The 12662-nt window shown below is 37.1% G+C and overlaps 1 protein-coding gene across 2 annotated transcripts in view; it reads right to left on the bottom strand.

The window, feature by feature from the left end:
• WDFY3 (WD repeat and FYVE domain containing 3) overlaps positions 1-12662 on the bottom strand; it is a 258678-nt gene that overhangs the window by 239875 nt on the left and 6141 nt on the right. Inside the window, exon 1 of one of the 2 annotated variants that reach the window (XM_014585832.2) lies at positions 4043-4062. The exons of the other annotated variant lie outside the window; for it this stretch is intronic. The gene's annotated coding sequence lies outside the window, so the exon portion shown is untranslated. Of the gene's footprint in view, positions 1-4042; positions 4063-12662 lie in introns of those variants that run through there. 2 annotated transcript variants of the gene reach the window in all.

The raw sequence follows: 12662 nt of genomic DNA, 5'->3' as shown, positions 1-12662 counted from the left end.
AAAAACCTCTCCCCCCCCCCAAAAAAAAAAGAAACTGAGATCTTCTGTCAAAGGCCATGTCAGTAAGCCATCCTGGGAAGGGATCCTCTAGCCCCAGTCATACCTCTGGGTAGCTCTGGCCGACGCCTTAACTGAACCTCATGAGGGATCTTAACCAGCACCACCCAGCTAAACCATTCCTCAATGATTCTAACTACAGTAACTATTAGACAATAAATGTTTTTTATAAGCTACTAAATTTCAGGATAATTTGAATCACAGCAGTAGGTAACTAATAAACATAAACATTCATTTAATACATATTCATCTTTGCTTTCTATGTCCCATGCCCTTGAGACACATTAGAAAAATAAGACACTAACTATCACAGAGAGGATATAGTCTGGCAATGTAGTAAAAGTACTCTATAAAGATAACTACAGGCCCTTCTTGAATACTTAGGATATAATGATGAGTTCCTAGAAGCAAGGATGGGAAGATGAGAAGTTGTTTCAGGAGGAAAGAGGGGTATGCATATGCACGTGCAAGGAGGAAGGAAAGGGCAGTGGATGACAAATGAAGGGACTGGAGGTAAAAACACCAGTTACATCATGAAAGGCATTATAAGCCATTCTCTAAGTCTGATGTAAAGGCATTAAGAAGATACTAAGAATTTTGAAAAGTAGAATAAGAGCCAGCTCCAGAGCACAGTATTCAGGTTCTGTGAGAGGAAGCCAGATCTCACATGGCCTGCCAGGATTGGACTTCCAGCCCTGTTACCATCATGTCAGGTATGTGTATATGTCCAGGATCCTGACCATGGCAATTTGGAGGAGGAAGAACTGATATGACCAGGATCCATGGGGGGGAGGGGAGAGAGGGGGGATTATTTCCTTCTCCCTTCTTTTTTTTTTTTTCTTTGGAGAGGTTTTTGCTATAGGGCACGTGTGCTTGCCAGAAAGACAGGGAGAGACAGAGAGACAGCAAGAAATCACCCCCTGGGGGATGGCCACGCTGCAATCCCTTCTCCTCCATTCTCTTCTGGGGATCTTGGGCACGCACGCACATGCGCCTGGCTAAGTTTAAGCCACCGGGTCCAGGACTCAAGCTGTGGTCGACCACATGGGAGTCCAGGGACATAGCCATTATGCTAACTGCTGGTCCCTCCTTCTCTCTTCTTCACTTCCCACTTAGTGCACACTCTCTAGCCTACAAATATATAAATAACGCATCCAATTCCCTGGCCATCCTAAAGGAGAAGTCTATAAATGAACCCAAAAGGATTTTTGTTTTTATAGCAAGAACTTGGCATTCAAACCAAGCTAAACTACCAAACACTCCATGGAAATAAAAGCCAAGTTCATTACGGGCTTGAGGTTTTTAGCTGTCTATTTTTACTTTGTTTCTATTTCCACATCTAGAATTCTCTCTTTAAACCAGTTTAAAAATGGGACTCCCGAGAGAAAAATATGCACTTGCATTTTTAATAATCAAAATTGTAGAGCCTCCAGACAGTGGGAGCTTTAAGTGTACAAACCTCAATTAACAGGATCTGTGAAATAAAGGTCTTAATTACATACCCCACCCCAAAGTACCTCATGCTTTGGCAAGTGGCACAAAACCAATTACTTACTGTGCTGTTTTTTAATCAGTTTCCACAAACCAATAAAGAGCCTCTTTTTCATAATAAACTTAATCCTGGAATTACTCCACAAAAGTAGTGCCTCATTATATATTGATGAGTATTAGTCATCCAAAGATCATCTTTTATCATCATGCTAGATAGCTTATAAGAAAACCATCATTTTTATGTGGACAAGTTGTAATTTCAGAAGAAGAATGAAAATATCATGAACTAAACACAAAAGCAACAGGTCAAGAAATGTAAAACACAAGCAAAAAGTAACAGTCCATCTACTCGGGTCACAAGGGCTGGGTACAGGAAAAATAATGAGTACAGGTTACTGCAGCAGCTTCCCCTGTAATCATGCCCATCCTCTCCTTCTACTTCTTGTCAGAAGGTATTCTTGCCATGATCACTGCCACTGCTATCCTCAGTGGGGAAAAAAAAATGTGGACCTAACTTACGCAAATGATTTCTGATCATTAGATGAAGAATTTGCTGATTTTCCTTCCTGCCTCTGTTACTGTTTTCAGAATACTGCAATTCTCAGCAAATAACTACCAGCAAGTGAGTGATCAGCTCCTAACTTAAGAGGGTGAAACTATTCAAAAGCTTGACAGTAGTATTGAATTCAACTAGGTTTTTTGTTGTAATCGCCAAAGGGCACATGTCCTTGCCAGAGAGATGGGAGTGCGGGGGGAGGAAGGGGGGAGGAAGGGGAGAGGAAGAGGAAAGCACCTCCCAACAGGGTGTGGTCATGCCACAGTCCTATTTCCGCCATTTGTCCAATCCATCAGGATTGGGCCATGCACCTTGAGTGTTTTTCAAGCCACAGAGACTGGGATTCAAACAGTGTAAGCCATGTGGAATCCAGCTTGCTTAACTGCTAAGCCACAGGACTGGCTCTCAGTTGGGTTTTTGAAGTATCAAGAACATAGACATAAGCAGTAACATGAGGAGTGCGTGTGAGATACAAAAGGAAGAAATGTTTAACAGACAAAAATAGTAAGGTTTTCTGTTGAAATGAAAATACATATATATTATATACATCATGTTGGAGACTATGTAAAATGTGAAATAAGCCTTGAAATAAAAAATAATAATAAAAATGTTGTTTCAAATAAGAGTACAGACTTTTTTTTTCAGACTCTTGAAACGAAATTCCATAGCACTTATGATCTCTAGTTACTATTCCAAATTAATTATGAACACTTCATAAACTGAAAATGAATACACTGAACTAAAAAAACAATTTCTATAGAAGCTATGAAATAAAAGCAATATAATTTCAGTTTAAAATAATCATATTATAAAATAAATTCTATTAAGCACATTAGAATGTAAGTCTTTTCTGTCTTACACTTAAGTTGTCTTCTTAGACTCACTGATGAAAGTGAGTGAAACTGGCTCTACTCTAGCAATACTGCACTGAGGAAAAAGGATGAATACACAAACACACACACGCATACATAAAGTAAATACTATTTACCTAGACGCGAAATGAGATACAATTCTTGGTACATCCATCAGCCAAGCCTTTTTAATTATCTCACTGCTTTGTGGCAACATTATTAGTCTCTGATCTAGTCTCTTTCTCATCTCTTTTCCATAAATTTCAGATCTGTGAAGATTGTAGCATTATAGAAGCCTAAAAGAGGTCAGATCTGGAGCCAAGATGACTGAAACGAAGCCAGAGGCCCTGGGAGGCCAGTTGGCCAAAGAACACTGGGCTCGTCCAAATGTCCCCTCTTTATAAGGATAAAGTTACAATAACTGAAAAGCTATAATCTAGGTCATTTAGTGTGGCAGCTTTAAAAGAACTGATAGTTACTGAAGCTAGGTGGCAGGTACATGAGTGTAATTTTATAGACACTTAAAATTTTCTAAAATAAAAAGTTAAAATTAAAATAAATGTGCATATTCTATACATAAAATAATGGATTTTTCAGGCTCGGGTTTTTAATTTTAATATTGTAGGACATTGATAAATAGAGCACAGAGAACTACCCTATTTCTCTAGTATAGGTAAGCACTTCATTCCTTTCTTGTTAAATACAGAAAATTCATTTCAAATTCATTCAAGTTTTCTAATGATAACTCAAAATGCCAGAGCAATAATAGAAATCATTAATAAATTTGACTATATAAAAATTGAAAGAACTTCGAGTAATAAAAACCACCATAAGCCAAATCAAGTGACAAATGACAAAATTAGGAGAAAATATCTGCCACATTACATATAAAGAGCTAATACTTTTAACGGACGAAAAGCTTAATAATAGAAAAATAAGACTTGAAGTTCTACAGAAAATTGGAAAAGAAATATATACAGATACCTGAAAATATATATACCTTATAGATTTGAAAAGACGTTAAACTAAATACACATTAAATTATACTCCCTTCAGATGACATAAACTCAAAAGCTTGACAACATACCCTCTTGATGAAGCACTGGGAAACAGGTACTCTCGTATTCTGCAAGTGGGAATATAAAAACAGCACAACAGCTAAGGAAGACAGTTGAGTAACAACTGGCAAGGTCTACCTATGCATTTACCCCTCTGACCCAGTAATCCCACTCCTGTATTTATCCTAAAGATATGCCTCCAAGAGTATAAAAACATATAAAGTTAATCAACACAACAATGAATAATTGTAAAATACTAAAATCTACCTGGATATACAAACATAGAAGACAGGATGAATAAAATGACTTAAAAAGGAATGAGGACCAACTGTATCAACTGCAAAAGAATGAGTTACAGAGAAAAAGCTATTTGCTAAAGTGCTTACACAGACAGTACGTTATCTTTTAGGTGAGAAAAAAAGGGGAAATAAGAAAACACATGTCTGCTCTTACTATAAAAAGAAACATCGAAAGGCTAAACAAAGAAACAATAAGGTTGCTTATTTATCAGAGTAGGATGTTTTTGTTTTTTCATGATACAGGTGAAACAATTCTGAACTATTTTAGATGATACTCACTTAGAACAAATTAATAAAAACATTGGTCTTGTTGAAAGTCTGTATTCTCACTATAGGAAAAGAGGATAATTACAGGTATCAATATAAATTCATATTTTTTTTTTTTGAGAGGGTTTTTGCTATAAGGTGTGTGCTCGCCAGAAAAACAGAGACAGACAGAGAGACAGAAAGTAAAAAAATCCCTGCCCAGGGGGATGGCCATGCCACAATCCTTTCTCCTCCATTCTCCTCTCGGGATCTTGGGCATACATGCACATGTGTCCAGTGTGAGTTTAAGCCCCCGGGTCCGGGACTTGAACTGCAGTCGACTACATGGGAGTCCAGCGACATAGCCATTATGCCAACTGCTGGTCCCTAAATTCATATTTCTAAAAGGTATATCCATGTTCACACACATATCCATGTTACATGGGCAAAGGTGTACATGGGGATGTATGCACTATAAATATATAAGTGTATGTATAAAGTGTATGTATGTATTAATGTGTCTTTATACATGTATATGCATGTATAAAGACACATTAATTTTCTAGCTTTGTTCCCCAATAGGTCCCAGAAGCAAAACACATGCCAAGAGTCCAGATCCTGTTTTCTAATACTACTCAATAAGGAGGACCAGGGTTCCTGGGAGAAATGATTAATTCTAGTGCTGGGCATTAAAGGATCAAGATAAGCATCATTATTATAAAGAATAAAAATTAAAATATGCTAGAAAAATAATAATAATGGCACACATAAAAGGATACAGGAGCCAGCATGAAGAAGGTCCTACTGGTCAGATATGGGACTATTTTAGTACCAGAATATTTAAGGACAATAATGAGCTGTTACCTATTGGGGTAAAATAGAAAACAATTCATACCAATAATAATAAATAAAATGATACAAACTGATAAGTAAATAAAAGGAGTCTTATTACAGTAAAATACTGGATAGTGACTGGTAAGTGTGGAGGGAGTAGCGGAGTAGGAAAATCATTACTTTACAACCATAATTATAAAGATTGATTCAATCAAGTATTATCAATGATGTTACACACAGGGTATAAAATTTTATAAGGAGTAGTATATGTTAATTGTCTTAAAATGCCTTCCTCCTCACAGACTCCTTATTAGTTACAAAGAAGGTACAGTAACTACGTCATGGAAAAATCAGACAATGGAGGAGAGATTATTGGGCTAGCCCCATAGCACTGTGGGTAAGTGCTATGCATCAGGAGACAAGTCCCACATGGCTAAATGAGTGGTTCAAGTCCCAGCCCTGGCTCGAAAAGCGCACCAGGTGTGTGTGTGTGCCCCAAATCCTGATAGGAAGGACAATGGAGAAAAGGGACTGTGACATGATCGTGCCCCGTGAGGATGCTTTCTCTCTCTCTCTGTCTTTATCTCTGGCCAGTATGCATGCCTACCAGCAATTAAAAACTCTGTATCACAAATGAAGGTCCAGACATTGTGTACCTCCAGATGTGTTACATTAAGAAAGACAGATCTCTTATGTAATAGTCTATCCAAGAGTACATAACCTAATGCAAAAGGAAACATCTGAAAAGTAGAAAGAACACACTGTTTAAACAAGGAAGAGGGAAGATGACCATAACTTAAAATGCCCTAGTAACAAATGATAAAGAAGGCTGAAGAACTAATCCAGATTAAAGGACACTAAAAGATGTGACATCTAAATGCAATATCATATCACAGACTAACTCCTATATTGGAGAGAAAGAGAAGTGCTATAAAGACATTTAACTGGTCAGTTGACAAAATTGGAAAACATCCTGAAACAAATGCATGAGTCCTCTTTGAGCCAATCTTAAAGCAACTGCTATTATGCAATATATCAGTGCTTCCTACTCAAATAACATGGATAAGAACTCTGCAAGAAGAGATCATCAAAAGAAGGAAAAAGTGGAGAACAGAAAAAACGGGAAGAAAATGAAATGCAAAGGCAGAAAATTGGAAAATAGGGAAGGTCGGTCCCATAGTGCAGCAATTAAACTACTGTGCACAGAGAAATGGATCCATATGGCCCACCATGATTCAAGTCTCAGCCTTGGCGGCTTAAAAAACATGCTGGCCACATGAGTATGCATGCCCTAAATTCCAACAGAATTGGAGACATAGGAGAAAAAAGATTGTGGCATGGCCATGCCCCATTTGGGGGTGCCTTCTCTCTCTAGTGAGTGTACACTGCCTCTGGCAATTTAATTTTTTTAAAAATGAAAGAAAGGTAAATAGGAAAGGAAAAAGTAGAGAAGAGAAAGGAAATGGAAAAAGAGAAGTCTAAATTATTAATGCCATTTTTACAAAAGAGAACACTGAGAATAAGAGAAGTTAAGAAGCCTAAGGTCATATAGAGGTAACAAGGAGAACTGGGATTAGAAGCAAGTCTTACTCAAGAGCCTCTGCTCTTTCCCCTACACCAGCAATCCTCAACCTTTTTGACAGCAGGGACTAATTTTGTGGAAGACAATTTTTCGCAGACTGCTTGGGGAGTGTGGGGAGAAGATGGCTTCGAGATAATTCAAGGACACTACATTTATTGTGTACTTTATTTCTATTATTATGACATTGAAATATATAATGAAATAGTCATATAACTCACCATAATTCAGTATTTGCAGCCACCCCTCCCCACCAGTGCAAGCATCATTGCCTCTGCTACACCTCAGATCATCAGGCATTAGTCTCACAAGGAGCACACAACCTAGATCTCTTGCATATGCCAGCTTAGAATAAAGTTTGCACTCCTGTGAGAATCTAATGACATCACTGATCTGATAGGATGCAGTGCTCAGGCAGTAATGCAAGCAATGGGGAGTGGCTGTAAATATAGAAGCTTCTTTTGCATGCCTATCACCTACCTCCTGCTGTGCAGTCTGGTTCCAGGGGTTGAGGAACCCTGCCCCACACTATGCTACTTCATCATCACAAAGGAGGAAACAAGTCTGAGGCTAAGGAACTTGAATAAGGTTGCTTAGTTAGTCTGCAATAGAAACAGAATTTCAACCTAAGATCTTCTGATTCTGAAACTCTTCTCACCATAGTACCTAGATTCTTCCACTACAGTAGCACACAATCATTTTAAAGAATACAGATGTATAGCCAAAGTATAAGATCATTCCAAATGTGCCCTGAAAATCTTGCATAAAGCAGTATATTAATATTACATGGGTACTTCCATGGAAATCTCATAACATCCTTACCAAAGTTCTATTGTGCACAATCTCCTTTGCTTTTCCATCATCAGCTAAGTCGATCTGGACTATGCCTCCCACAGTCAGTAGAGAAAATCCAAAGGCAATGCTTCATTCATTTAGCCATCCATCAACATAGAATAAACAGCTGAACTTCTAGGCACTGAAGATTATTAAACACCTAACCATTCTTTTGAGATAGAAAGCACCCCCAAATGGGGCACAGTCACACCACAAATCTTTTTTTCCTCTCTGTTTTTCCATTCCTTTGAAATTTGGGGCACGCACACACATGTACCCAGCATGTTTTTCAAGCTCCCAGGCCTGAGACTCGAACTATGGTGGGCTATATGGATTCAGTTCTCTGTGCACAGTAGTTTAATGGCAGCGCTATGAGGCCAGCCTTCCCTATTTGTCAAGTTCCTGCCTTTCATTTCCTTTTCTTCCCTTTTTTTCTGATAGATCTCTACTTTTCCTTCTTTTCCTTTTGATGATCTCTTCTTGCAGAGTTTATATCTATGTTATTTGTGTAGAAGGCATTGGTATACAGCATAATAGTAGTTTCTTTGAAATTGGGTTGTGATTCCCAAACCTTTTCCCTCTTTATTAAATAACTTGACTAATAACAAGCCTCACTGCTATACACACTCCCTTTCATCTTCTCTTTACCTATTCTTTTTCCAACTTTTGCTCTATTAACCTGAAAGGAAGCCGTCTTAATTTTTCTCATTCGTTAACCTCAGGCAAGTAATAACTACTTTCAGTTGCTATCTAATTCCCTAGGAAGTATTTTTGGTACATCTCATGGCTTCCTGCTTCTGTGACAGGAATATTTTCCAACTTCACTGGGCAGACACCAGAAGGAAACACATGGAGAATATCACACGATCTCACAGATGTTCTTTCTTTTTCTATTAATTCTGTAGATTTTTCTTTTTAAATTATTATTCTTAAAACACCCAACCATTCTTCTGAGACCCAGGTTTTAAGCAAAGCATGCAAAAAGGAGGGGTATAACAAACCTAAATAAAAAGTAAAATGGATAGCTAAAGTCACCATATATATTTTTAGCTAGAATATACTTCAGAGAAAAAATTTTAAGACCTATACTTCTTATATGATATAATTCAAATATAAGACTTAAGAATTTATGCATTTAAGGTTCTCATACCAGTTTCCACTATTAAATTAGATTTAAATTTGTCCCCAATCCTGACTCATCAACAAAGAACTATGGAAAATAAGTCTGCCACAAAATCCTACCACCCACAAAAGCAAAAAAAAACAAAGGGCTGGGCTGGTTCCAGGGCAATATGATAATCTGCTGCTCAAGGGAAGGCAGATTGCACTTGCCAACTATGTGAGGGCCCGAATCCGATGGGCAGGAGGACTGGAGAAAGGACTGCAGCACGAGCAGCCTCCTCCTGGGGCAGCTAACCCTCTCTCTCTCTCTCTCTCTCTCTCTCGTGCTCTATCATGAGTAAGAAGGGGGAAAATGAAGTCCTAATTCAAGTTAATAACTTCAAAATATACCAAATAGAAAATTCGAACAAGTTCTTCCATGAAATGGATGATGGTTTTCTACAGTTACTGCACTAAAAATAATTACTTTCTATTAATACTTGGTGTCGCCCTTCTTAGAGCGCCTGCCCTTCCATGCTCACTGACAGGCAACTCTATTGTGAACACATCACCAGGCTCTTATAACAGCAGCTGACCGAACAGCACTGGACATCCCTACAAACACAAAGAAGCACAGATTCTCCCCACTTGCAACTTAGAATTTAGAATATAAGAACTGAGATAATTATCTATGGGGGCTACAGGCTGAACTTAACACTCCCAATCGACCACTGTACACTAATAAAGCAACAGAAGAAAACATTTTTTAGTAGCAAAAAGAAACAAAAACAAAAGTACAGGCAACTCGAGAAAAAGAAATGAAGAACAGACACCTAAAAATATTCAGTTCCCTGGAAGCCTGACTGTACTTCCTGTACTTGAGTTCTACAGTATATGGCATTAAGAGTATTGTTTTCTAAACAACTTTAAAAAAAAAAAAAAAGGTAAATATAGACACCTACGTAAATATAGAACTTCCAAAGAAAACAAGTGTGTTGCATTGGCATACTAAATATCACAAATGCAATTAGGACAGAACTATGGTTGGATTTCAATTATAAATCAATTGATTCTTCCCCAAAATAGGGAAGTTCATGTATACAGGGTCACTTAAGGTGATAGAACAAATCATTATGGTACAAACTTTTTTTTTTTTATTACTGTGCCGTTCCTTATTTTTCTCATCAATGGAATAAAATGCTTGAAAGCCGTGTTTAACATTTTCAGGCCACTGTCTTCAAGCATAAATTCAAATATAGTAAAAATGCTTTATGTCCTTTTAGGGTAAAGAAAAAAAATAAGTGATGTCTATCTTCATGTGTTAGAGAGGCAGGACGGCAGAGCAGTTTCACATGGAGCCTGGAGGTCAGACTCCTGGGTTTGAATCCTGGTCTGCCATTTCCTAACCCTGTGATTTTGGGCAAGTTACTTCTCCTGCCTGTTTCTAAAAGCATAAAATCAGAAAAGCATAGAATCTCACAGGGTAGTTAGAATAAATGATATAACAAATGTAAAAAACAATCTAATAGGGTAGTTAGAAGAAATTATGAGATACACGTAAAAACAAAACAAAACAAAAAACCACCTAGGAAACAGTCAATGTTAGCTGCTATTAATAGTATTTTTATTATAATTAACTATTATTTGGGTAAAGGGGGTGGATTTCGAATATATCATGACATTATAAAACTGAGTTATTTGAACAGGGCCTTTCTTTTGCAGGTGCAGGAAATGAAAACCATAAAAATGCATGATCCAAAAAACAGAGAGATAAAGATAAGCTCATATTAAAAATAAAAACCTAATCTCCTAGATTATTTCAATCTAGAGTAGGGGTTCCACAACAATAAACCATGAGGCATTATTTCAGAAAGGACAGCTTGCTTTCTAATAAAATTTTGTAAAAAGCTTTCCTTCAACAATCCCTGACTACGAAAGGAAGACCTTATTCCTTATCGCCCACTCACTCATACACAGCATGGGATTATCTACTGACATCAGAAAACAGTAGAGGTATCTTTAAATAAAGCAAATTTTAACCTTGTCTTAAAAATTTTTTAATTTTGAGCCATGACTGGTTCAGCGATGGCTTATAAAAATTTGTTCCTGTGGTACTTTTTGAAACATTTTCGACTTAAATAATTACATAGTCAATAAACAGCTACAGGGGTTAGCAAGTGGCATGATGATTAGGACACTGGACACCCACATAGCTGACCACAGTTTGAGTCTTGGCCCTGGTGATTTATTTTCTCACCTTCCCTCTCTCTCTTGCTAAGTATCTCTCTGGTCAAATTAAAGAAAATAATAATAATACATAAAAATTAAAGAAATAATTAAAAAAAATACAGCTACAAAAACTGTCCAGAGAAAAACAATTCTTGCATTATGCACACGATACATGATTTCGTTTCTTCAAAACATAAAGCCAGACTAAATATATTTAATAAAAGTACCAAACTAAAAGATCAAACATTATGTGAAAGGAAAAATAAAAAAGGAATGAAAGAAGAAAAGGCACAAGGAAGGAAGGAAGACCATTATAAATAACTGCAGCTATTTGGAAGGAGAAATAATTAAAAAAAAATTTTTTTAATCCTGTTATGCAAGAGGGCAGAGAGGTGGGGAGCAGAGAGAGAAGAAACCACCGCACATGAAACCTAGTCATGACACAGTCATTTTTCTCCAATTCTCCATCCCATCAGAATTGTAGGTTGTTTCTCAAGCCACCAGGGCTGGGACTCAAACCATGCTTGGTTGGCCACATGGGCTCGCAGCTTCATCTGCACAGCACTTAACCTCTGCACTACATTCAGTCAAAACATACCCAATCTTTCAAAAATATGGTCCTAGACTAGGTGGTTTTAAGTTCCTCCCTCAATATACACAGAAGAGATAACAGAACAGTTTGAGGGCTTATGTTTCTAAGTTTTTCTCCATTTACCCTCTTCCTTCTACATTATTTATTTTTATTTATTTATTTTTTGTTGGTTTGTTTTGTAATTGAGATTTATTGGTTGTGTCAAGGATCAGTACAGACAATTCAATTTGTACCCAATTCTTAACATACGTACCAAAAATTTAAAAAGCCAAGTATAGTGATTCTTTTTAAGTTATTCCAGAGACATTCCAGCTTCAAAGGTACAGGTAATTTTTCCTTAAGAGGATATCAAGAACCACTGTCTTCAGATGTTGAAAGCTGTTATGTAAGTCCCACCAAATCACAATTTAGTATCATACACACTACATACTTCAAATTTCCAATCTTTCACAGCACATTAACAGAATTATTAGGAAAACTGGACTACCACGACCAAAGATGTTACAGAGTGCACACAATTCTGACAGGGAGAGCAACAATCAAAGAGTGGTTTTCTTTAGGAAACAATACTACTAAAAAACATAATAGAAGTCATTTAAAATATTCAAGACACATTAAATGCATGACTGTGACTCCAAACTGCCATTTAGTATGCTTTGTATTTAGGATATAAAAACTACCCACCAACCCCGACCTATGGAATGTTAAGCTGATACGCAAGAGAGTCAAAGCCTCCTATAAGTCAATATCCCCCTATTTTCTGGTTGTACTGAAAAATAACCAGTAAATTATTTCACCTCTTACAAAGAAGCATTTACACTTAAATGGGATGAGTTGGGATTCTTTCCTTAAAAATGTTTCTAGAGCTACTAAAAAACTTGCATTTACAAAATAGTTGATAAAAATATTCCTCTGGATTGTACAAGAAGGGAGAC

The sequence above is a fragment of the Tupaia chinensis genome, unplaced genomic scaffold (genome assembly GCF_000334495.1).
Source record: "Tupaia chinensis unplaced genomic scaffold, TupChi_1.0 Scaffold000094_1, whole genome shotgun sequence".
Lineage (NCBI taxonomy): Eukaryota > Metazoa > Chordata > Mammalia > Scandentia > Tupaiidae > Tupaia > Tupaia belangeri.
This window is presented reverse-complemented; position numbering and strand designations above follow the sequence as displayed.